Source organism: Carcharodon carcharias, chromosome 12 (assembly GCF_017639515.1).
Source record: "Carcharodon carcharias isolate sCarCar2 chromosome 12, sCarCar2.pri, whole genome shotgun sequence".
NCBI lineage: Eukaryota > Metazoa > Chordata > Chondrichthyes > Lamniformes > Lamnidae > Carcharodon > Carcharodon carcharias.
The window spans coordinates 111120819-111148234 of NC_054478.1; the positions used below are offsets into that span (position 1 = coordinate 111120819).

The following is a 27416-nucleotide window of genomic DNA, read 5'->3' on the forward strand; positions in this document are numbered from 1 at the left end:
GAACTAACAGAAACAATCTTTACTATACAACTTCAGAAAGATAAAATAATTTACATTATGTATCTTATACTCTAACGTTCAGAGTATATGTGAATTAACAGGCAAGCTGTGATTGAACACACCATACTATAGCTTAAATGACAGATGCAACCAAGACAGGTTCCATGGATTTCTCAAGAACCCACCCAGATGTCAGTAAACACCAAGTCAAACAATCTCATTGAAACTCTGTCTCACAAGGGATTCCCAGCTTAATCTTTGAAGATCTCTCCTTGGAATTCTCTCCAAAAGTCACCTCCCACTCAGACGACTTTAACAATGGCCCACCTCAGGATTTCGATCTCGCCTTTTTTTATTATTTGTTCATGGGATGTGGGCATCTCTGGTTAGGCCACCATTTACTGCCCATCTCTTAATGCCTTTGTTCAGAGGGCATTTAAGAGTCAAACACATTGCTATGGGTCTGGAGTCACATTTAGGACAGACCAGGTAAGAATTGCAGGTTTCCTTCCCTAAAAGGACATTAGTGAGCCAGGTGGTTTGTACGACAATCTACAATGGTTTCATGGTCATCATTAGGCTTTTAATTCCAGATTTTTATTGAATTCAAATTCCACCATCTGCCGTGGTGGGATTCAGACCCAGGTCCCCAGACCATTACCCTGGGTCTCTGGATTACCAGTCCATTGACACCACTGCCTCCCAAGAGTCCTTCACCCTGGATTCCAGAGGATACTCAAGCACTAGCTTACAAGCACACTTTCAGATCTATGGCCATGCCAAGCTGAACGTCATTGCTCCAAAAGGGTACCTTTGCCTCAACAGCCCTCTTTACTTAAACTCTGCTCCCTGCAGCCCTCTAACTGACTGCCTCAAGAACAGCTGCTCACTGACCCTTGAACTGATTTGGGAACCTATCAAAACACTCCCAGAGGGTCCCAACCTTATTACTAGGCAGGAACCAATGCAACAAGCATTGGAACATCCTGTACCTTAAATGTTACAATCTCCAGAGGCTTCTAATTTAGTACCCAGGAAAACAAGATCAATGGATGTCATGACAATATATAAACATCTCTTATAAGATATGGCATATTTCCCAGTAATATACTGAATGAGTTAACTGTCATGTGAAACATTGAGCAGTTAAAAGTGAATGACTTGTGGTAATTTTAAAGCAATAATTGAGTCTCAGTTCAGCTAGCGATGTTCACAAACTGAATTTTACCATTTTAATTTACAATGTCTATAGAATCACTAGTTTTATTCCTGCCTTGTAATTCATGGTCATCTGTTCCGCTAAAATATTTGAGCTGTTTGACTTAGTGTTTTGAACTGTGAACATGAGGCAATATCAACACCACTTGTCAGTTATTACTACCACCACTTAAAACTGCTGTCTTAGCAGGAATGCTCAATTGAGGCCTAAACTTTATCGATATTTGCTGTGGTGATCCGAGATTATATTGGATAATCTAATTAAAAGTGACATATAATATAACGATCAATGTTTACACCAAATGTATTTTTATATCTCAACTGGTGAGAATGCATTAAATTGAACCCATTTTATAAATGCCAAAATAGTCTCTAGTGAGATACCCGTGCTGTTGAGTACACCTTTTATGAAAAAGGCACAAATTAAACTTCACACGGAGAGTGATGAGGCAATTATTTTTGTGAAGTCAGTGGATCTACAGTTTATCCAGTCAGGATATTATTGTTAACAAAAAATGGTGTTTCTCATCAGAATGTTAGGCACATATCAATGGCATCAAGTGATAAGAGTCAGAGGGGAAAAAAACAAATTGTCTTAAGATTACATAGACAATTTATTCACACTACTTGTCAATGGTTAAAAATCCAGCTAAAAGGTGCAGATGTCGTTGAAGAACTGCATCTTCAACTATGAAGGCACTACCATGTCCTATTGAAAGCCTTCAAGCCTTCCATTTGACACATGACTTCAACAAGGCAGTTGCCATGGATTTAAAGGTAAGGACAAATACAGAAATATTTTCATTCTACATTTTGTAGACCTGCAACCAGATTTAGTCTTTCTATAATAATACTTAGGAAGGACAAAAGGGTCATTATAGACTAAATCAAGAAGAAATCGATAGGGACTAGACTTCAGGCACCAGTGAAGTTTCTGATTGATAATGGAGAGCAATTTGCCAATGACTAGTTCAAAGACATGTGAAAAAATGAACAACATGGTCATGAGTACTGCAGCTGAAAATCCTTTCAGAAATGGACTCTGTGAAAAGATTCATTTGGCGATAAATGCAATGTGAAAAGATTCATATGGTGATAGATGCAATGCTACATAAAATTTTAGGTGAGCAGCCAGACTACAAGTTGACAACCACCCTTGCATAGAAGTTCATGTAAAGAATTCACTCCAGATGGTTGGAAGGATATAATTCCTGTCAAATTAGTCTGTGGTCAAAATCCCAAATTGCCTTCTGTGCTGTGCGATAGTTCTCCTGCTCTAGAAGGTACTACAATTAGTTTGCTTTTTCCTTCACACCTGAATGCTTTACACACAGGGCTTGAAGAAAATTCAGAGATCTGAGGCATCATAAGACCACCCAAGCAAGAATTTAATACAGGAGACTTGTCTATTATAAATGAGAGTAATAGGGAATGGAAATGGTAAGGTAATGGATTGCGATGGGAAGACAGTAATTATCAAACATGGCAATCAAATGGTTAAGTTTCATTAGTCATAATTAACCAGAATTAAAAAATCTCAGAATCTGAGCAGCTGATAGACATAAAAGGAGCATCTTGTACCTCAAATGCTCATATGTTTTGTGGTTAATGACCTAAGCAACAGTTGGAAGTGATAATGGGAGTGATCATGGTACACGATAAACCCATCAAATCCACAGGTCAATTGCCCAGAGTAGGTACTTGGGTGACATCTATTCCTGAATGGCCCTAAATGGAGAGATGCAATTGTGGGGTGTGCAGAAAAAGCCGCTGACAAGTTTAAATTTTGGTTAAACGCTCAGAATGATGGCCAGGTACAGTCACGGGTGAGGCCCATAAGCTGGCAGATGTGGTGAAATTAAATGTAGAGCAAATATCGATAATGGATCCAGAAGTGGCACTTGCATTGGAAAATAATCACACCCCGAGCTTCCGATTGTGCAATAGGGAGATGTTGAAGCAGTAAACCTGACAGACAAAGATGCAAGGGGAGGCCATGGCTTTAACAGATTACACAATGAAATAAAGATCACAGAACAAAACTAGAAAAGGGAAGCCTCTTATCATCAGGTTGCAGTGGCTGCCAATAAACCTTGAAGATAAGTTATTAAGAGAGGGGCAAAACAAAGGGAGCTAGATAGCTAGAGTGTGTTGGAGTTTATTCTGACCAGGTAGGGAGCAACCAGTTTGTCACATTGGTGGATTTGTGCAGACAAAGTGCTTGCAGATGGGACTTACAAGGCCAAAGCAAGACCAGTTACTTAGGGTTTTAAAGAGTGACTGAGTGATACAGACATTAGAGTGGACTCTCCCACAGCTGAAAAAGTAATCCTGAAAACCTTTTTAGCTCTTATCTCCACATATTCACTGGACTGTAGATCAATCAATATAAAAGCCGCAATTCTACAGGGTGATATGTTTCAGAAAGAAGTGTTTCTAAAATCTCCAAGAGAGGCAGCAGACACAGAAGGAAAACTGAAAACTTAAACAAATGCATCTCTTACCTAAATGATACTTAAAATACCATGCCTTGGAAGTGAGATCTGTTTTTCTGAAAATCGGTTTTGTTCAGCTAAAAGCAGATCCCACAAGGTTTTATTGGTAACCTAAAGAAAATGTTCAGACAGATGATTTCTTATGGGATGGTACTGTGGAATTTGAGAAATACATTACTAATAAGATCAGAGTAGAATTTAAATTTGGGAGTCAGGATTGTGGGGCTTTTAAATATATCTGATTCGTTATTAGGTAAAGTAGTTTTGGGATAACTTTAGATCAACAATCCTATTTAGAGTGTGTTACTCCAATCTTGATTAATCGTAATAGGTCATCACAAAAAGATGTTATATCTAAAGACAGAAAATAATTGCAAAGCTTGATCGGTCAGTTCAACTAGTTATGCATGCAGACTAGATCAGATACGAGTTTTGATATGATTGAATTAAGTACTATGATGAAACATCCCAAACTCAAACATGTTTTAAGGGTAAATAAAACATGAACAAAATTAAATCTGAGGAAATACATAAAGTTCCTATTCATAGGTGATCCAAAGAACACAAAACCTGACATTTTTAGCTATGTTTCATATGCTAATCCTGCTCTTGCGTGTTCAGTGCAGCTAGTTTCACAATATTTCTTATTGATATATTTGATATATATATATATATATATATATATAGTCCTCCAGCTTGAGAAGAAAATAAAAGGGGTTGCTAAAAGCACCTTGGTTGCTGAAACACTGGCTCTTGTGGAGACAGTGGATATGAGATTCTATTTGTCAGAAATTTTAAGTGAAATTCTGTTCATAGGATATACTGAGGATAGTATACCCATTGAATGTTCATGATGGGATAATGTACACTCTATGAAGAGAGAGAGTGAGAAGGTGGTTATAGATTGACCTTGTTGGCATGAAACAAATGGAGAGAAAAGAAATCTAAATTAAATGGGTAGATGCAAGTCATCAACTATCTGATTGCATTTCTTGCTGTAAAAGAAGTATGATGAAAACTTTAAGGGTCCTAGAGGAGGTGTGACTCACAATGTAATGCCTTGTACAGAGTATGGAGGTCTTTGATTGAAATTCTGGTTGACCATATAAACTCCAATTTTTATTTGGAAGAGAGAGGAGGGAATCTGTTGCAGGTGATGGGCATTACTTTGGGATTGACTTGGGCCCTTATAATAGACACAGGCTGAAACTGTATTTCTTGGGTAAGGAGGTGCATGATTGCAATGTGTAACTCTGTAAATAAATACTTATAAAAGTGTGTAAAGGGGCTCCAGGTCTATCCTTCAACTGGCTTTCTGAAATATAACAAAATGTCTATCAAGTGTCATGAAAGTGCTGAAAATACCAAGAACACTTTTAAAATGTGGAAGTTAATTTCCAGCATGGACACCTATCTCCACAAAGTTGCAACAGTTACTAAGTATCGATGGAAACATTCAGAGACATGTGGGAACTTTGGCATGCTGTAGGGCTTCAAATAATCCTAGAGTCAACAAGTTCACTAAATCCTAACCTAAGTAAAAGTTCTGGGTAGCTGATAATGGAAAATTAACACTGAATTGCACTAACCGCATACTCAGACACAACTGAGTTATGGTAACTATCCTGTAAGTTTGTGTTTTCTATAAAGAGTCCATCCCTTAACATATATTCTGCTTGATCAGTTCCAAACATTGCTTTCAAGCATACTTATTGTTGTGGCTATGAAATGTTATTATTTTGTGTTCAGGTAATGTGGTCAAATACATTTCCTTTTAGGTGACACATTGAGACTGGAGCTCAGAAAGTAAGGCATACAGAAGACCTGAATGCATTAAAAAGGTGTAAAAATCCACTATTGGTGCAGCTCAATTGACAATAAGGTGGGCATTCAGGAATTGCTAAACGTGAAAGTCTCATTCAACATTTCGTAGTACGAACGCAGAATGAAAGTGTGTCCTGGTGGTCGCTTGGGTGAGGCATAAATCGATAAAATCATTGGTTTAGGGACCGCACTGTTGTATAAAAAGCGGATATGTTGTGGCCAGCTAAGACATGTATGATAACCATCTTCACAGATCAGGCTGACCGGAAAACATTTGTGACTTATGGTTACCCATAAAATAGAGATAATGGAAATATTCTACTTACGATGACAACAGGTTTTCAACTGGAAAGTAATTTTCAAAGCTTTTCATAGAAACTTACATCACTGAAGGAGGCTCGTTTGATCAGTGTTTCTGGCCCAAGAAAAGATTTGAATCTACTTTATGGCAAACACACTTGTGAATATATACTTACTTTTACTTCATTGGTTAAAATATACAGTAACATATCAAATTGGTTTAAATTCTATTTATTGGGATATTTTGGTATTCTAAATTAAAAAGATTGCAAATAAATGTCACAGCAAATGTGCACCAATCTCCATCTGGAAAGACCAATTGAAAAGTAATGTAGGAGCAGCAGCAATTTAATCTGGATTTCAACACACACAATAACACCAACAATCAGTACAGTATCTGCTTTATTGTAAGGATAATGTCTAAAGTTGGCTCTGTATGATAAAATCAAAAAACAAAAACAAAACTTAAGATTTTAAATACTAGTTTTGCTTTATTTTCTCTTGCTAGTCACTCTTCTTACTTATTCTCTCTCTCTCCATAACTATTTTGATTTTTTATATCAAATCCAATCTAAACCAACTCTCAGGAGCTGAGTTGCTCATTTAAATATTTTAATAAGGTTATTGACCACAAGGCAGGCAGGTAAGGAGACCCAGAGGGCAGGAGTGTGAGCCTCTGAAATTTTCCAACAGGTTTGAGGTTCTCTCAGCTTGTTTGGATGACAGTGGGGGCTGCAGGGTGGATGTATGACCATGGCATCGTGGTACAGGAAACCATCCAAGTGAGGGGAGCAAAAAGGAATGTAGTGTTAGTAGGGGACAGTATAGTAAGGGGGATTGACACTGTTCTCTGTAGGAAAGAGCAAGAGTCCAGACGGCTTTGTTGCCTGCTTGGTACCAGGGTTCGGGATATCTGCTCAGGGCTGGAAAAGAACTTGCAGTGGGAGGGGGAGGATCCAATAGTCGTGGTCCATGTAGTTACCAACAGCATAGGCAGGATGAGGAAGGAGGCTCTGCATAGTCAGTATGAGGAGCTAGGCACCAAATTAAGAAGCAGAAGCTCAAAGGTAATAATTTCTGGATTATTACCCGAGCCACGCGCACATTGGCATAGGGCAAATAAGATTAGAGAAATGAATGCGTGGCTCAAGACTGGTGTGGGAGAAGTGAGTTCCGGTTTGTGGGGCACTGGCACCAGTATTGGGGAAAGTTGGATCTATACCATTGGGACTGTCTGCACCTGACATGTGCTGGCGCTGGTGTCCTCGCGAGCTGCCTAACTAGGGAAGTAGAGAGGGTTTTAAACTGAATAGTGAGGGCAAGGGATCAAATTTGGGAAGATATGGTAAACCAAAGAGTAGAAACAAGGCAAGAGAGAGACAGGTATTAAGATGGAAAATCATAAAAATACTGAAGGGACAGAAAGTACAAATCTAAGAGTAAATCAGCAGATAAGACTAGATGCTACAAAAATAATAAAAAGGACAAAACTAAAGGCTCTGTATCTAAACACTTGTAGCATTCAAAACAAAACAGATGAACTGAAAGTGCAAATAGAAATAAATAAGTACGGTCTGATAGCCATTACAGAGACATGGCTACAGGATGACATAAATTGGGACCCAAACGCGGAAGGGTACATGACATTTAGGAAGGACAGGAAGTTAGGAAAAGCTGGAGGAGTGGCTCTGTTAATTAATGGTGGTATTAGCACATTAGAGAGGTATGGCCTAAGTTCAGGAAGCCAGGATGTAGAAGCAGTTTGGGTTGAGATGAGGAATGATAAAGGCAAGAAGTCACTTGTGGGAGTGTTGCACAGGCCTTCTAATTGTAACTACACAGTAGGACAGAATATAAAAGAGAAAATGAGAGGTTGCCAGAAAGGTACAGCAATAATTAATGGGAATTTTAATCTACATGTAGACTGGAAAAATCAGATGGGCAAAGGTAGTGTGGATGAGGAGTTCATGGAATGTTTTCGGGATAGTTTCTTAGAACAGCTTGCTCTGGAATCAACCACAGGGCAGGCTATACTAGACCTGGTATTGAGCAATAGGATAGGATTCACTGATAACTCCTAGCGAAGGCATCCCTAGGTAACCGCGATCATAATATGGTTGAATTTTACATTCATTTTGGGGCATAAATGAGTGCATCCAAGGCTAATATTTCAACTTAAATAAGAGCAATTATGAGGGCATGAAAACAGAGCTAGCTAAAACCAACAGGCAAATGAGGTTAAGGGATATGTTAATAGAAGTTCAGTGGCAGTCATTTAAAGGGATATTTCAGAATACACACAATATATACATTCCAATGAGAAAGAAAAATTCCAAGGGGAGGCCCCACCATCTGTGGTTAACGGAAAAAGTTGAAGACAGTATCAAACTTAAAGAAAAAGCATATAATTAATTACACAAAGATGGGTGTCAGATCAGAAGATTGGAAAGAATAAAAGGGAACAGCAAAGAATGATAAAAAGATAAGGAGGGAAAAATTAGAGTATGAGAGCAAGCTAGCTACTAACAAAGATGAATAGTAAGAGTTTTCCATGGATATTTAAATAAGAAAAGAGTTAACAAAGTGAGCGTTGATGCTATAGAGAGCGTATCTAGGGAATTGATAATGGAAAGTAGGGAGATGGCAGATGAATTAAACAGGTATTTTGCTTCGGTCTTCAATATATAGGACACAGGTAACATCCCGGAAACAGTTGTAAATCAGGAAATGGAAGGGGGGTGGGGAGGAACTCGAGAAAATTACAATCACCAAGGAAGTGGTATTGAGCAAATTGCTGGGGCTGCAGGCTGACTAATTTTCAGGTCCAGATGGACTTCACCCTGAGGTCTTCAAAGAAGCAGCTAGTGAGGTAGTTGGCGTACTGGTTTTAATTTTCCAAAATTCCTTAGATTCAGGGAAGATTCCATTAGATTGGAAAGCAGCAAATATAACTCCTTTATTTAAAAAGAGAGGGAGACAGAAAGTAGGAAAGCAGTTAGCCGAACATCTGTCACAGGGAAATGTTAGAAACTAATAAGATGTTATAGTAGGGCACTTAGAAAAATTCAAGACAATCAGGCAGAGTCAACATGGCTTTGTAAAAGGGAAATCATGTTTAAACAATTTTTGGAGTTCTTTGAAGGAGTCACATCTGCTGTGGATAAAGGGGAACCAGTGGATGTGCTGTACTTAAATATCTAGAAGGCATTTGATAAAGTGCCACATCAAAGGTTATTGCAAAAAGTAAAAGCTCATGGTGTGGGGGGGGGGGTAACATATTTGCATGGATAGAAGATTGGTTAGCTAACAAGAAGCAGAGAGTTGGCATAAATGGGTATTTTTCTGGTTGGCAGGATGTGACGAGTGGTGTGCCACAGGGATCAGTGCTGGGGCCTCAACTTGTTACAATTTATATAAATAACTTGGATGAAGGGAATGAAGGAATGGTTGCTAAATTTGCTGCTGACACTAAGATAGGTAGGAAGGTAAATTGTGAAGAGGATGTAAGGAGGCTACAAAGTGTCATAGATAGGTTAAGTGAGTGGGCAGAGACCTGGCAAATGGAGTAAATTGTGGGAAAATGTGGAATTGTTCATTTTGGCAGGAAGAATAAAAAACGATTATCTAAATGGTGAGAGATTACAGAGCTCTGGGATCTAGAGGGATCTGGGAGCCCTAGTGCATGAATCACAAAAGGTTAGCTTGCAGAGAAAGCAGTAATTAGGAAAGCTAATAGAATGTATTCATTCATTACAAATGTAAGGAGGTTATGCTTCAATTGTACATTGGTGAGACCACATCTGGAATACAGTATAGTACTGGTCTCCTTATTTAAAGAAAAATGTAAATGCATTAGCAGTTCAGAGAAGGGTTACAAGACTAATAATACCAGGAATGCGCAGGTTGTCTAAAGAGGGAAGGCTGAACAGGTTAGGCTTGTATCCACCGGAATACAGAAGAGTAAAAGGCGACTTAATTGAAACTTTTAAGATCCTGCGGGGTCTTGACAGGGTGGATGTGACGAGGATGTTTCCTCTTGTGGGAGAATCTAGAACTAGAGGGGTCACTGTTTAAAAATAAGGGGTCTCTCATTTAAGACAGAGATGAGGAGAATTTTTTTCTAAGGGTTGAGAGTCTTTGGAACTCTCTTCCTCAAAAGGCGGTGGAAGCAGAGTCTTTGAATATTTTTAAGGCAGAGCTAGATAGATTCTTGATTAACAAGGGGGTGAAGGGTTATCAGGGCAGGAATGTGGGGTTGAGGTTACATTCAGATCAGCCATGATCTTATTGAATGGCAGAGTAGGCTCAAGGGCCCTAGTGACCTACTCCTGCTCCTAATTCATACATTCATATGCAAAAAAAAAAGCAAACCACTGTGTTAGCTGATTAGATTTACTTTGCAGATTAGCAATTCTCTTCAAACTATCAGCATCAAACCTTTTACTCCATGGTCTCAACCAGAAAAGACTTTCCTGACTGTCTCTACTTGTCCTGCTGCACAGAAAACCAGAGACTTAATCCATGCCCTCCTTATCCTCCTCACATTCCTGCTGTGCTCTCAGTAACTAGGATTGGCTATTTGAGCTGCCAATCAAACCAGCTAAACTAATGGTAATTCCCTGTTGCAGTCACATGAATGAAACCATTCCAATGTACAAAATTGAACATGTTATCTCTCATGGTCACAAATTGATATGGATAACTCTGCCGTCCCCTGTTGGGAGAACTCAACAACATGCAATCAACCTTTGTTCCAGTGACTCCAGCATTTAGAGAAGAAATCTAATGGACCTTTGGGTTTCTAACCTTAAAAATACTGAAATAATTTTTTTTATACGGCAGTGTGAAAAGAAACTTGAAACATCAACAATCAACAATCAACTTGCTAATTCATTTTAGGACTTCTGGTATGACTAAACTGATTTTATACGAAAAACCTAAAACGATTACATCCCTTCTGGCCCAAATCTGTATACATAAAAAAGCGAAATGTGTCTGTCTGTCTGCTGGTAAACTCCTCCAAGACTCTGGGCCAATTTCAACCAAGCTTGGTGGGATGATACCTTAGACCAAAGGGCATTTCGTAGGGGAGTTGACATCCCGAGGACATGCTTATACTGTGTTACCACTGACACCCGACCTCTCTCATCCTTAACCATACATTCAAAAAAAAAAATGTAATGAATCCCTGACTTACTTTTTCATATTTTTTGTTTATTTTCTTCATATTTTATTTGCTTCACTTAAGTTATGCTCTGAAACACATGTCATTACTTGTTAAGGACAGGCAGCATGCAAAGGCAAGGATGATGATGAGGCTAGAACAAAAATGCAAAAAGTTGGCAGGAAGTGACAGAATGCAACAGAATACGAGAACCCCCAGTGCTGCAAGTAAGAGGCCAAGACTCTTTAAGGAAGCTTTCATCTATGATCCTCATCATAATTATGAGTCAACTCAGAATATGATATTGACAGTAGATCATGGGCATGTCAATGTTATGGTGCAACAAGTGGAAAAAAACAGCTACCTTCAATGTGTTGTACAAATGTTAATGTACGATCGCAACCCTTAAGAGAGCCAACTGACCCACTGAATGTTCTTACAATAATAACAATAAAATCAAAACACCTCTTGAAAAACATCAGAAAATAGCTGAGTAGGATCACCAAGAAATCTATTTGTTTAAGGTCAAGGAAGAACTTCTAACGTAGAAATATTTAATAATTGAACAAAACACTGAAAATGCAGACAGTGACATTGAGAACGTAGAGAGTGAAATTACAGGTATTGCCTTTGACACTGATGTTGAAATATTGAAAACATTAACATTGAGGAAATAGGTGTAGATGTAGATTTTGATCCTGAGGATTTTGAGTGTGACACTAAAAATGTAGAGAATGATTAATAGGAATCATAGTTAAAACTGTAAATCTAATTAAACCAGAGACAGGCCAAGGAAAGCAAATAAATTCATTGCGGAAATAAATATTTTTGTCAAATAATGTTTTTGAGTATAATAATTGTGAGAATTAAGTTGCATGTTTCATATTTATATATAAAATAGTTAACTAAAATAATTGTGTGAAAGAAGGTAATGATGTGAATTGTTGAATGCAATCTGTTGGATATAAGAAATGCTTCAAATAAATTACTTCATGGAAACATTTTTGTGATCATAACTATCTCACATCAGTCTATACCTAAACATCTTACCTAAAATGAACCCGAACACATTTTATCTTATTTAAATCTTAACTTTCACCTCTTTATTTACCAGAAGTAGGATGGCTAGCCCAGTTTGTAGAAAATAATGCCAAAACATTAAGGTCCTCACCTTAATTACATGAGCATCTTCCAGCCAGATTTCCACCTCAAATGTTCACAATCACTCTGGCTTCATGTTCACTATTCCTTTCTGCATTCATTATTCTCTCCTTAAAAGAGGTCAAAATATATATTTTTTTTGAGGACTCTTCTTGAGATTCTCTCAGGTGGTATTTTTTGGTTTTCAGGGGCTCCTTATTCATTCTCACTAATCCTTTATTGGGTCATGCAGTCACTTAGTAACATTACCTTGGCTATTATAAAATCTTTTAGCTTGGAATATAGAAATAAGATTTTTTTTTGCAATTTGGTATAAATAAATCTCCCATTTGGTTTCCAAAATGAAAATTCTACCTACTTGACACAGGTAACATTTTATGAATGAATCGTACACCTGCAGCTCCCTTTAAAAATTAATTGCAAGCAAATAGCACTCTCCATCATTCTTTAGTTTTATGCTTCCAATTCCAAGTTTCCTTCCCCTCAATATTTCTGTTTCAAGTGAGTGCTGCCAAACATGTCTGGATGCTGACTTCCAAAAGTTCTGACTGTGCAACAAGGGGAATACACACAAACTGACTCTGGAACATCAAGCTAACAAACAGGTAACAAATGGTTTAGTTCACATATATTTCTTATTTCAGTGATTTTTTTTCCAAGCTTCTCTTATGATCATCTGTGCTTTCATGAAGGCAGAATTGTCCCAGATTTGCACCAATTGCAGTAGCGGGCAGGAAAAAGGGCATTTTATCCACCAGTCGCAACAATGGCTTTTCACGCTGTATCATCCCAATGCCATCAGATTAATCATGCATTCCTGGGAAACACACCATTTCAACAGCAGGCGGGTTCAGATTCACCCACCATGCCTTCACCTCTCCACTTCATCACACCGGCTGTAACAAAGTGCAACCGCATGTGCACCTCTCACTGCTTCCAGCCCATGAATGTTGCAAAGAAAACATGACCCTGAAAGGCAAGAAGGCTGCAGCACCAGATTTAATGGCACATCTGTCAAGCGCTTTTTGGATGCCATGGAGACCCCCCTGTGATGCCCTATATCTCCGCTCTGGCCACAGGAGAGGTAGCAACATTACCACTCCAGCATGGTAGATGATGGCAGTGGTAATCAGTGCTAATGCCACACAGAACAGGTTGGCCATCAAATGCAACTAGAGAACAAATGATCTCATCCGTGCCACCAGGGTAAGTCAACCATCTCATCACTCTAAACTCACACACACAAGTCCATCACACATTCACAGCCATCTCACTTACTGCCAGCTCAAGGAACGTCATCACTCTCATATGCCCTCACATCTCCATCTGGCCCACTCTCTTCTGGAGACTGCTCCCTAAGCCCTCACCACCTTGATGCCCTTGCACAGATCAACTTGTACCCCCACACACACACCCTGGGATGCCCTCCATCTCCAGCATAATCCTCACTCTGCAGCCTCTTCCCTTGCCCGAGGCCAGATATCCCACTTCCCTAACCAAGCCCAGGCCCTGCAGTCATTGAAAATCCACCACCGCCTTATGGCTGGTCTGGTACATAGAGACCTGCCCATGAGCTCCCCCCCCCGCCAAAAGTAATGTGGAACTAACCACGAAGCTTGACACTGATGACTGTGAGTGCAGTCCGAAACGAGGTAGGCAAACAAGTCTCAAAAGTCCTGAATGAAGTGCAGTTCGCCAGGTGCTTATGTACAGTTATGAAACAGTGTGTGCAATCATGCAGACATGCTCAGATGGTCCAGCGTGGGGGGATTATAACAATATGCAGATGTATTACAATGGAGGTTCCCAACGTCCAACGGAGGGAAACGCGGCCCACCAATGACGGGCAGAGCAAGCTAGTTTTACAACATCATGAAACCAATTTCTGGCCTTCTCGCCATATTATCCGTCCACACCAAACAAGCCCAATGCCAGCAGGAACGGAAAATTCCACCCATAGATTGGAACTGATTAGCACAGAAGCAGCCTGGTTACATTAAAGACACAAACAACCACTTTACTGAGTTGGTTAACTCACTAACCGTACCCTCCCAATGCCAAACTTCTTATATTGGACACTGGAAGTCTATACACAAATACTGATAGAGGTATGCTGGCTATCCAAAATATATTTAATAAATTTTCCTCGCCTGATAGACTGGATGAAGTTATAATCAAGTTGCTACACTTAGGCTTAACAAAAAATGATTTTGAATTCAACAAGGAATTTCATCTTCAAATCAAAGGGTAGGAAATTTGCCCCAGCCATAGCAAATACATACGTGACAGAGTGGGATGGGAGTGTATTTAAAAAGTATCCCAGGTTCCCTCGGCGTTACTACAGATATTTAAATGACATAGGGGGCATTTGGACTCACACAGAAGCAGAATTAGAAGAGTTCATCAAGATCCTCAATAGTCATCACCCCCTCCATTAAACTTAAGGCCTCAACAAACAAGGAAGGTGTTAATTTCCAAGACACTGCGGTATTTACATTGTCAAAAGAAAACAGGCATTATCTAGCAACAAGTTTTTTTTCTCCAAAATAGCGCACACGTACTTCTACACACAAAAAGCCATCACCCGAAACACACCTTCTACGCACCGGTGAGGGCAATGCATTTTCATCACAAACGCACAAAGCTGGAAGGTTTTAACCAGGCAGTTACCAGCCTTTTTACTGCATTAAGACAGAGAAAATACAAAAAGGTTCCTCAGACATATCAAGTCTGATTCATTGAGAGTGCTAGTCAACCCACTGTTACAAAATAGGTCAACACCAAGGCCACTATACTGCACAATGACCCAACATATAAAGTGGTTAAGGATCATTTTGAATTGTTACAAAAGGGGTGTCAAATCACTGAGCCAATATAACAACATTAGCTTTTAAAAACAGCAAAAATCTAAAGATTTACTGGTCAGGAGCAGGGTAAGTACACAAATGACCCCACTTCCCAACCCTGCTCATGCATCGCCACTCATTTTCCCACTGCTCTTCCAATCTCAGGCTGTTTCTCTCCCACACTTGCTGCTGATGGCTCACTGATAAGATGTCACAGAGCCTATCAGCAGCAAGTTCAAGGAGAGAAACAGCCGGGTGACTGGAGGAGCAGCTGCCCGCAGATTCTGCCACTTTCACATACAGGGGTAACTATTCTAATATTTGTCACCACTGTCATTGATTTTTTGCAAGCTTTTTGGGGGCAAATTCACCTAATGCCCCTGTCTATTTTGAACCCTGCTCCTTAAACCTTTCATGGGCCATATTTCACTGGAGCAGGGCATTTCACAGCATGACCATTAGACAGACTTACAATTGCTCACAAAATTCCTAGAAGTGCGAGCTGATAACAGTGCAACAAGGCCAACAGGGCCTCTGCAACCTTGGTGAACAATGGAACAACCAACGTATTCCCTTAAGCAACGGGATTAAAGGTTTGAGAAATACAGAAAGAAGGGGCTGAGGAGAGAGTGAATAAGAGTGGGTGAGTTCAATGTAAAGTGAAATACAGAAAGAGAAATGAAGAGGGTGAGAGAAAGAATTTATTGAGAAAAGAGACAGAAGTGGTAGAAAATAAAGTTTAAAAAATTGACATTTTAAAGATATTGAACAATTAACAACCTGAAGGAATGAAACTCCACATTTATTTTTATATTCTGAGTAAGAGGTTGATCAGCAGACATTATCAGCTTGCCATTAATTACTAGACTTTCTGTGGTGTGTTTAATGGACAATTAATGCACAAATGCAGCAACCTCATGAAAATCACAGGGAGGTTAAGGGTGAAATGCCATTTTTGCAAAGCTACTGATAGAAAGGCACGAGTGCTCCAACAATTTGTGACAATTTGCAATTCATTTGTATCTTCTCCTCCCCACAATTAATAACTGAGTGCATCTCTCAGATGGTCCAAAAGGTTCATCTTGAAAAGCTTGCTGAACACCTAACTCCTTGGCCACGTCTCTAGCCAGATCTTGAATTCTCCTCTTACTGCTTGGCATCTGCTTGCTCCCTGTGAAACAACCTGTACATCACCTTTTCATTTAATGGGTGTTCAAGTGCAGGTTGCTGTTGTAGTTGTCAGACTACATTGACATGATAAACTTCTCACTGTAGGATTTATTCCACAAGCCCATGTTCCCAATGTTGCATTTCACTAACAGGGGACAAGGTTACAAAGATCATAGAGTAAGCCCTGATTCTCCGACGCATGCTCCTGTTTAGCAAAGCTGGGAGCAAGGGGTTGCTGAATTTCCTGTTATTCTTTATTTTACTATGTATCATTCCTCATGATGAAAACTTTCAGGAATTAGTCAACAGCCCAATCTGCCTTTCTTCTTAGTCAGCGTAGTGAATCAGCACCCAGGAACCATTAAATATTCTAAAGTATGAATTCAAAATGAATTCTTGCCATCAGAACAGAGAACACCAAGTTAGAAAGGGACTGTGAATTCAAATTAGGAGCAGAGAGATTACAAATACAGCTCAACAACAATTGCAACTGGGCTGATGAGAGGCGAATAAAAATTCAACATGGGCAAACCCAAGGTCCTACATGAATGGCAACTACAATTAGGAGGTACGCATATCCAAAAGAAAGATGAGTTAGTGTGGATTGACTTGGCATTTATCATATATAAACAATGCAGAGAAGCAAAAAGAAAGCAAATGTTGGGTTACAATCAACACAAGCAAACTAATGTGGATGCCAGAAATCTTAAATAACCGAAAATGCTGAAACACTCAAAAGGTCAGGCAGCATCTGCAAAGATAGAAACAAAATTAACATATCTCAGATCGTCAACTTTTTGTCATAACTGGAAATTGTTAGTGATTAATAGTACTTAAAGCAAGTAGTCAGGGAGAGGGGAGGAAAGGAAAGAACAAAGGGCAAGTTGTGTGATAGAGGGCAGGAATTCTCTATCTCACCCTGACCCCCCTTTCCTCAACCTTTTACATTGTTCCACCAATGCTCAACACAAGCTCGAGGAAAAGCATCCCAACTTCCCTTTAGGCACCTTAAGGTGTTTCAGCCTCAATATGGAGTTCAACAAATTTAAATCATAACCACTGCTCCAATCTTCTGTTCGGCAGTTGTTGGCGACAGAAAATTAACTGCATCAGACCCACTGGAAGTGCAGAAGATGCAAGGTGGTGCTTGGGGGGGTGGGGGGGTCATCCCCTATCCCTACATGGTGGGCCCTCCCCTGGACTCTACCTGACTTTCCACCAGCACATTCCTGCAGCACAGGAGTTTTCTATTTTCCAGATTTTCCCATGCTTCCCTGTCCCTCTGCTCATTTACTGTTAACATTCACACCTCCTCTGGGCCCATTTTGTGCTTAGTTATTTGTCCCATTATTCTCCAAAATTATCCCTTTTTGTTATTTTAATTACTTCTGTCCTCTCTATGCCATAAATGACTTTCTTCTTTGTTCTTTCCTTTCTACATTCGCCACATTTGGAGTTTCTGGGTCAGTTATCAAAATTATCTGCAGGATTCTGATAGCATACACAGGGAATCCGATCTTAAAACTTATTATTCCTTTCCACCTGCAGGGTTAACATTTTACCAAGAGAGGCAGCATTAGCAACATTCCTGAAACAGTGAGTTGGATTTTCATCCTCAAGGCAGGAGTAGGGAAATTTCCCAGCTCGGCTTTCCAGAGGCAGGCAGAAGTGCCCGCAAAGAGGTTGGTTGCAGGCTGCACTCAGGCTAGCCCGTCTGGGAAAAAGTTCGGTGGTAGCCACAGGAGCTGGAAGATGCCAAGGCGGGCTTATTTAAAAGGCCCAGCTTGGTGCTGTGGGACTTTGTCCAAGTTATAATAAAAACCCCATGCATTCTTGGCAGAGAGCCCAGACATCCATTAATCTGTTGTAACAGCCGAGTCTGGGGAAAACACTGCTCGATTTCCAGGTCTGGCTCTCTGATCCAAGTTGTCAATTGCACAATGTTTAGTTACACAAGATAATGAGGTTTCAAGTGCTTGCTGCTTCTGCAAAAATATATTTCAAAAAGTTGTGAGCACCAAGCACAAAATGTAATCTGGAACAAGAGTAAGGCTTGTATGAGACATTCCCTTCCAAAGCTGTTTTGCCCCTGGAAAGTGCAATACATATCATACTAAGCCATCACTGTCAGCAGTCTGCCATCTAACAAAACAAGAAAACCTGATGTAAAGTTGACAAGCAGCCTCACCACTCTCCAGTAGTGCAAATCAGACACAAAGTTTTTCAAGTATATAAACATGCAAAATTACTTAACAGAAAAGCAATGTAAGCGAACCACACACTCTAGCCACCGGAAGTAGCGGAGGCCAAAGGATTTGGGTCAACCAATCCTAACATGGCTTTTTGGGGCAGCAGAATTACAACAGAGATTTCTTTGGTAACTGAGGCAGAAGATTAGGATGCTACATCATACAATTTAAATGAATAGTTCTTGCTATTTTCTTTTAGGGCACCTTTTTGCAAATGCTAAGAAAATACACAAAAGTATCAAGTTTTTAAAAAAAAATCACTCTCCTCTCTTATTTTAAGCAGTGTTCAAGCTCAGTCAAACCAAACTAAGCCAAACCAAACTAAGCCAAACCAATGACATAGGTAGGACAAGGAAAAAGGTTTTGCATAGTCAATATGAGAAACTATGTACCAAATTAAGAAGCAGAACCTCAAAGGTAATAATCTCTGGATTATTCCTGAACCACGTGCAAATTGGCATAGGGCAAACAAGATTAGAAAGATGAATGCATGGCTCAAAGACTGGTGTGGTAGAAGTGGGTTCCAGTTCATGGAGCACTGGCCCCAGTACTGGGGAAAGTGGGAGCTGTAGCTTTGGGTCCATCTATACCTAAACCGTGCTGGTACAAGTGTCCCTGTGAATCGCATAACTAGGAAAGCGGAGAAGGCTTTAAACTAAACAAAGTGGGAGTAAGGGATCAAGCTTGAGTAGATGCAGCCAATCAAGGGGTAGATTAAGGCAGGAAACCATAATAGTAATATGGGAAATGAGGGTCATAGAATAGCAGTAAGGGACAGAGAGATAATACCTAAGAATATACCAATAGTGAAGATTAAATGTTAGAAAGACAACAAGACAAACTAAAGACTCTGTATCTGAATGCACGTAACATTCATAAAGTAAATGAATCGATAGCACATACTGAAGCAAGTAAATGTGATGGTAGCAATTATGGAGACATGGCTGCAGGATGACAAGGATTGGGTCCTGAATATTGAGGGGTAAATGATATTCAAGAAGAATAGGAAGCTAGGTAAAGGTGGAGGGGTAGCACTGTTGATCAAAGATGGCATTGGTGCAATAGTTAGAAATGACCTTGGTGCAGGAGATCAGGATGCAGAATCGATTTGGGTGGAGATGAGGAAAGCAGGGGAAAGAAGTCACTAGTGGGAATGGTCTACAGGCCCTGTAACATTAACCACAATGTAGGACAAAGTATACAAGAAGAAATATTGGGTGTGTGAGATAAGAGGACAGTAATAATCATGGGTGATTTTAATCTACATATAAATTGGAAAAATCAGTTTGGCAGTAGTAGCCTGGATGAGCAGTTCATAGGATGCTTTTGATAGTATTTTAGTATCTTCACTATTGGTATATTCTTAGGTATTATCTCTCTGTCCCTTACTGCTATTCTATGACCCTCATTTCCCATATTACTATTATGGTTTCCTGCCTTAATCTGGAACAAACAAGGGAGCAGGTTATGTTAGACTTGGTATTGTGTAAGGTGACAGAATTAGTTAATGACCTCAGAGTGAAGGCATCCCTAGGTAGCAGCGAGTACAATATGACTGAATTTTACATCCAGTTTGAAAGGGAGAAAAGAGTGGGTCTAAGACGAGCGTTTTAAACATAAATAAGGGCAACTAGCTGAAGTGAACTGGGATACTAGGCTAGGGGCTAACTCAATACAGAAGCGGGGCAGATGTTTAAGGGGATATTTCAGAATACTCAGAATAAGTATATTCCTAATATAAAGAAAAATTCTAAAGAGAAGACCCATCATCTGTGGTTAACTAAGTAGTTAAGGAAAGCATCAAACTTTAGGAAAAAGCAGATAACTGTGCAAAGCTGATTGGCAGGTCAGAGGATTGGTCAGAATATAAAGAGCAGCAGAGAATGACTAAGGTTAATCGGGGAAAGAAATTAGAATGTGAGAGGAAGTCAGCTAGAAATGTAAAAACAGATAGCAACAGTTTCTGCAGGTATTTGAAAAGGAAGAAAGTAAAGTGAGCTTTGGTCCTCTAGAGAGTGACAATAGAGAGTTAATAGATAATAAGGAAATGGCAGATGAAAGGAACAAATATTTTGCTTCCGTCTCCATTAGTGGATACAAAAAATATTCCAGTAACAGCTGTAAATCAAGAGGTGGGAGAGAGGAACTTGGTGAAATTACAAATCACTAGGGAAGAAGTACTGAGCAAACTGATGGAGCTGCAAGCTGACAAGTCTCTGGGTCCTGATGGACATCATCCTAGGGTCTTAAAAGAGGTGGCTAATGAGGTAGTAGATGCGTTAGGTGTTAATTTTCCAAAATTCCCTAGATTCTGGAAAGGTTGCATCAGACTGGAAAGTAGCAAATATAACCCCTCTTCAAGAATGGAGGGAGGCAGAAAACAGGAAACTACAGGCCAGTTAGCAAAGGCATGATAGCTAAATTTACAGATAACAGAAAGATAGGTAGGAAAGTACCTTGTGAAGAGGACATAAGGAGGTTGCAGATGGATATAGATAGGTTGAGTGGGCAGGCAAAAATCTGGCTGATGGGCTATAATGTGGGAAAACGCGAAGTTGTTCACCTTGGCAGGAAGAATAAAAAAAGTAGAGTATTACTTAAATGGAGAAGGGCTGCAGGAATTCAGAGATGCAGAGGGATTTAGGTGTTCTAATACTGAATCACAAAAAAATTAGTATGCAGCTACAGCAAGTAATTAAGGCTAATGGAATGCTATCCTTTATTACGAGTGGAACTGAACATAAAAGTAAGGATAACAAAAACAGAATTACCTGGAAAAACTCAGCAGGTCTGGCAGCATCGGCGGAGAAGAAAAGAGTTGATGTTTCGAGTCCTCATGACCCTTCGACAGAACTTGCGTTCGAGTCCAAGAAAGAGTTGAAATATAAGCTGGTTTAAGGTGTGTGTGTGGGGGGCGGAGAGATAGAGAGACAAAGAGGTGGAGGGGGGGGTGGGGGTGTGTGGTTGTAGGGACAAACAAGCAGTGATAGAAGCAGATCATCAAAAGATGTCAACGACAATAGTACAATAGAACACATAGGTGTTAAAATTAAAGTTGGTGATATTATCTAAATGAATGTGCTAATTAAGAATGGATGGTAGGGCACTCAAGGTATAGCTCTAGTGGGGTTTTTTTTAATATATAATGGAAATAGGTGGGAAAAGGAAAATCTTTATAATTTATTGGAAAAAAAAAAGGGAAGGGGGAAACAGAAAGGGGGTGGGGATGGGGAGGGAGCTTACGACCTAAAGTTGTTGAATTCAATATTCAGTCCAGAAGGCTGTAAAGTCCCTAGTCGGAAGATGAGGTGTTGTTCCTCCAGTTTGCGTTGGGCTTCACTGGACCAATGCAGCAAGCCAAGGACAGACATGTGGGCAAGAGAGCAGGGTGGAGTGTTGAAATGGCAAGCGACAGGGAGGTTTGGGTCATTCTTGCGGACAGACCGCAAGTGTTCTGCAAAGCGGTCGCCCAGTTTACGTTTGGTCTCTCCAATGTAGAGGAGACCACATTGGGAGCAATGGATGCAGTAGACTAAGTTGGGGGAAATACAAGTGAAATGCTGCTTCACTTGAAAGGAGTGTTTGGGTCCTTGGACGGTGAGGAGAGAGGAAGTGAAGGGGCAGGTATTGCATTTTTTGTGTGGGCATGGGGTGGTGCCATAGGAGGGGGTTGAGGAGAAGGGGGTGATGGAGGAGTGGACCAGGGTGTCCCGGAGGGAGCGATCCCTATGGAATGCCGATAAGGGGGGTGAAGGGAAGATGTGTTTGGTGGTGGCATCATGCTGGAGTTGGTGGAAATGGCGGAGGATGATCCTTTGAATGCGGAGGCTGGTGGGGTGATAAGTGAGGACAAGGGGGACCCTATCATGTTTCTGGGAGGGAGGAGAAGGCGTGAGGGCGGATGCACGGGGGATGGGCCGGACACGGTTGAGGGCCCTGTCAACGACCGTGGGTGGAAAACCTCGGTTAAGGAAGAAGGAGGACATGTCAGAGGAACTGTTTTTGAATGTAGCATCATCGGAACAGATGCGACGGAGGCGAAGGAATTGAGAGAATGGGATGGAGTCCTTACAGGAAGCAGGGTGTGAGGAGCTGTAGTCGAGATAGCTGTGGGAGTCGGTGGGTTTGTAATGGATATTGGTGGACAGTCTATCACCAGAGATTGAGACAGAGAGGTCAAGGAAGGGAAGGGAAGTGTCAGAGATGGACCACGTGAAAATGATGGAGGGGTGGAGATTGGAAGCAAAATTAATAAATTTTTCCAAGTCCTGACGAGAGCATGAAGCGGCACCGAAGTAATCATCGATGTACCAGAGAAAGAGTTGTGGAAGGGGGCCGGAGTAGGACTGCAACAAGGAATGTTCCACATACCCCATAAAGAGACAGGCATAGCTGGGGCCCATGCGGGTACCCATAGCCACACCTTTTATTTGGAGGAAGTGAGAGGAGTTGAAGGAGAAATTGTTCAGTGTGAGAACAAGCTCAGCCAGACGGAGGAGAGTAGTGGTGGATGGGGATTGTTCGGGCCTCTGTTCGAGGAGGAAGCTAAGGGCCCTCAGAGACCAAACGTAAACTGGGCGACCGCTTTGCAGAACACCTGCGGTCTGTCCGCAAGAATGACCCAAACCTCCCTGTCGCTTGCCATTTCAACACTCCACCCTGCTCTCTTGCCCACATGTCTGTCCTTGGCTTGCTGCATTGGTCCAGTGAAGCCCAACGCAAACTGGAGGAACAACACCTCATCTTCCGACTAGGGACTTTACAGCCTTCTGGACTGAATATTGAATTCAACAACTTTAGGTCGTAAGCTCCCTCCCCCATCCCCACCCCCTTTCTGTTTCCCCCTTCCCTTTTTTTTCCAATAAATTATAAAGATTTTCCTTTTCCCACCTATTTCCATTATATATTAAAAAAAACCCACTAGAGCTATACCTTGAGTGCCCTACCATCCATTCTTAATTAGCACATTCGTTTAGTTAATATCACCAACTTTAATTTTAACACCTATGTGTTCTATTGTACTATTGTCGTTGACATCTTTTGATGATCTGCTTCTATCACTGCTTGTTTGTCCCTACAACCACACACCCCCACCCCCCCCCCCTCCACCTCTTTGTCTCTCTATCTCTCCGCCCCCCACACACACACCTTAAACCAGCTTATATTTCAACTCTTTCTTGGACTCGAACGCAAGTTCTGTCGAAGGGTCATGAGGACTCGAAACGTCAACTCTTTTCTTCTCCGCCGATGCTGCCAGACCTGCTGAGTTTTTCCAGGTAATTCTGTTTTTGTTTTGGATTTCCAGCATCCGCAGTTTTTTTGTTCTTATAAAAGTAAGGATGTTATGTTCGAATTACACAGAGCATTGGTGCGGCCACATTTCAAATAGAGCGCTCAATTTTGGTCTCCTTACTTAAGGAAGGAGATAAATGCATTGGAGGTGGCTCAAAGGACATTTAATTGGTTTCTACCTGGAATGAACAGCTTTTCACATGAGGAAAGGTTAGACAGAGTGGGCTTATTTCCACTGGAGTTTAAAAGAGCAAGGGGTGACTTGATTGAAGTATACAAGACCCTGATTGGTATTGACAAGGTGGACTTGGAAAGGATGTTTCCTCTTTGGATGAGTCCAGAACTAGAGGGCACTATTTTCAAATTAGGGCTGCCCTATTAGGGCACTTGAGGATAATTTTTTTCTCAGAGGGTTGTGCGACTTTGGAAATCGCCTCAAGGCAGTAGAGACGAGGTCATTGAATACTTTTAAGGCGGAGTTAGATGGGATTCTTGTTAGGCAAGGGAATCGAAGGTTATCAGGAAAGATAGGAATGTGGAATTCTAAACACAAACAGGTCAGCCAAGACCTGATCAAGTGGTGGAGCAGGCTTGAACGGCTGAATGGCCTACTTCTGCTCCTATTTTGCACGTTTGTATATAAAGGTCTGGACGATTGACACTTTTATTTACCTGTAATAAGAGGCTTTTCACTTTAAGTGGAAAGTCATCAATGAATGCTTATTTTAATTTGTTTATTCTTTTTAAAAGAACCCTATCGTCATTATAGGATTCACTGGTTATATAGGGTGGAGGGTGGATGAATGAGAATGGAAGTGCCGTAGTTTGGTATAAGCGGCCATAGGGGATGGCTGGGGGTATACCTTAGCATGGGGGCATAAGGGACCATATGGTTGATTGGGGGGGGCAAACCTTGGCATGGGAAGGACCTCTTGAACTTACTTTTCACAAGGTCCCCTCATGCAGACTATGGTTCATGATACCTCTGAGGGGTTGTGAACCTGGGAATGGGATTGGGAATCCCAGACTGAGCCCCCAGCCACAATTTTTAAAAGGTCCACGGAGTCTACCCAACTCCACACAAATCCAGCCAATTAACTCAGTTTCTCTCTGCACAATTGCGCCCAGGCCTACTGAAAATTTCCAGCATTTTCTGTTTTTATTTCAAATTGACAGCATTCAGAGCATTTTGCTTTTTTACTTTACCAAGAGATTTGGACATGTCTCTCTTGTCTTTCATCCATCCTCATTCTGAGGGTTGGCTGCACTGTGAGCAATCTTTTTCCACTGATTTCTATTCTCTGCTGCCTTCGCTGCCTGTCCCATAGAAAGACTAGCCCATGTTCTGACATTATCCATCCATGTCATGTTTGACCTTCCTGTTGCACATTTTTCAGTGGTTTTGCCTTGCGTTACCTCTCTTACTAAACATGCCTGTCCTCGTCACATCACGTGTCCAAAATATGACAGCTTCCTCGATGTTGCTGCCTCCAACAGGATCCTCTTAACACCAGCTTTCTCAAGCACCCAATTGTCTGTCCACTTGACCATCAATGACCCACGTAATGTCTATCTGGTCCTTTACTTTCAAATGCTCTTATTCGAGCCTCATCACTCTTCATGATGGCCCAGCTTTCACAGCCATTGTCACTGGCCGCATAAGGGCTTTCAGAAGACAAATTTTAATTGTAATCGAGACGCTGTGGCAACTCCACACCCTTAAGGTGAGTTCAGAATGCCATGACCCTTGTTAAGTCTAGACATTTTTTTGGTAGACTTTGCATCTTCCATGATGGTCCTGAACAAGGCTTTACTAGCATGGGAGATCAAAGCAATTGTTCTTTAATTTGTGCAGTGTTTCTTTAGTAGAGGGATAAAGGTAAAATCATTCCAGTCCTTCAGCTAATCACTGGTCTCCCACAGTGCCATGCACATTCTATACATCCTGTTCACTACTCATTCTCCTCCCACCTCAAATAATTCTGCCGGTAAGTCGTCTGGGCCCGTGGTCTTACAACTGGCCATCTAATGAATGGCTCGCTGTACCTCAGTTCGAAGTGGAGGAGAATTTGGACATAGAACCTTTTGAATGAAGGAAAATGGGAATACATTACAGTGGGCACAGCAAGAATCCCTTTCCATTAGCACTGCCATTTTTATGCAGCTGCTTGTTATTTTCTCAAATCTCTACTTGTTTAATGTTCAAATCAAATGAAGTTAATTACATAGACCACTGCCAGCTATAACTGATTGTAGCAGTTCCAGGCTCTGGGAGCTTTGCTAAACTCTCCAGTCACACCAGAACAGGGGGATGGGTTACTGTACCCAACATTAATATTGCTTGTGTTAATTATGCACTATTTTATTTCCATTTGCATCTCAAAATTATTTCAGCTGCTTTTCACAGCTTATAATCCTCTTATTTTTCAAGAACTGCTGTATCCTTTACGTGGAATATTCGACATTCATGGTGAGACATGCATTCTAACACATTGCCACTAAATATTTATGGTGCTTCTATTAACCCATTAAATCGACTAAAATAGTCCGATGAAAGTCAATGATCAGCTTATTTTTTAAAAATATGTTCACCATTTGTTTAATTAATTAAAACAAACTGAAGCAAAAAAAATCTTATTCCACACACATGAACTTTACATTAAAAAAATACATTGAACAATTTGATCATAAAAATGAAAATGGTGTTTCAGATTAGACCCCAAAGAGGTTGGCCCCATTTTCATGAGATGAAATCTGACCTTTCACAGCCTCAAAATACCTCACTAAATGCACTGACATCCACATATAGATAAGCTGGTTTATATCCACACCTTTTCAGGCTGAGTGTTGCCTCTTTCTTATGACCCCTGTGGGGAATCCATAAACTAAAATAACCAAATTTACAAAATGACCCCCAAATGAAGAAATTACCAAGAGGTTTCCACTTTTTGTAGCTTTTATTTTAACACAAATCAGAACAATTTAAATTACACATGAAATAACAAGCAGATGACATTTCAAAAAGGGTAAATTTCACTAATTTGTCAATCAACAAAGATACGTCTTAACACAACCACAGACACCTGCATCACTCACTGCATAAATGTGGCAATACACAGCTACAGTTCCACAATATGCTGTTCTTTATACATTCAGGGAACTTCAGGAGTCCTATCCAACAACAATTTTCACCTTTGAGTTTCACGGATATTATCAACAGCAAGGCACTCTCTATGAATCCCCTCTCCCTCAGGTCACAACAGTCCTGATGGTATTCCTTTCCAGAGTTCCTTTTCAACCAACTAACCAATAACACCCTGGTTCATGGTTTGGCCACTTCAGGGAAAACACTGAGCTCTTCAGTGTCTCTGACAGAGCTTTCAAGGTTTTAGCTAGTTCACACAGAACCTCCAAGAGCTCCTGCCTCTTTTTCTGCCAAACAGAAAAATTGACCACTTCGCAAGCATGATTTGCTTCTTCTCACAAGAATTCGATGTGTTCCCCTTTCTGTTTCAGTCTGCTTTCTCTTTGTCTGCATCTGGGCCTTCGCCCTCCAGCTCCTCTGCCTGTAGCTCTCCTTTGTGTCTGGCCACTCAGCATCTGTATTTTAACTTCCTTGCTGTTGATACTGCTTCCAAGTCCAGAGTCAGCAGGTCATGTAAACCAATATTTCTTATTATCCAAGAAAAGTAAAATT

General features: G+C 40.6%; 1 protein-coding gene across 8 annotated transcripts in view; it reads right to left on the minus strand.

The window, feature by feature from the left end:
• LOC121284866 (diacylglycerol kinase beta) overlaps nucleotides 1-27416 on the minus strand; it is a 695944-nt gene that overhangs the window by 602999 nt on the left and 65529 nt on the right. The window contains exon 1 of one of the 8 annotated variants that reach the window (XM_041200701.1): nucleotides 12173-12193. The exons of the other annotated variants lie outside the window; for them this stretch is intronic. The gene's annotated coding sequence lies outside the window, so the exon portion shown is untranslated. Of the gene's footprint in view, nucleotides 1-12172; nucleotides 12194-27416 lie in introns of those variants that run through there. 8 annotated transcript variants of the gene reach the window in all.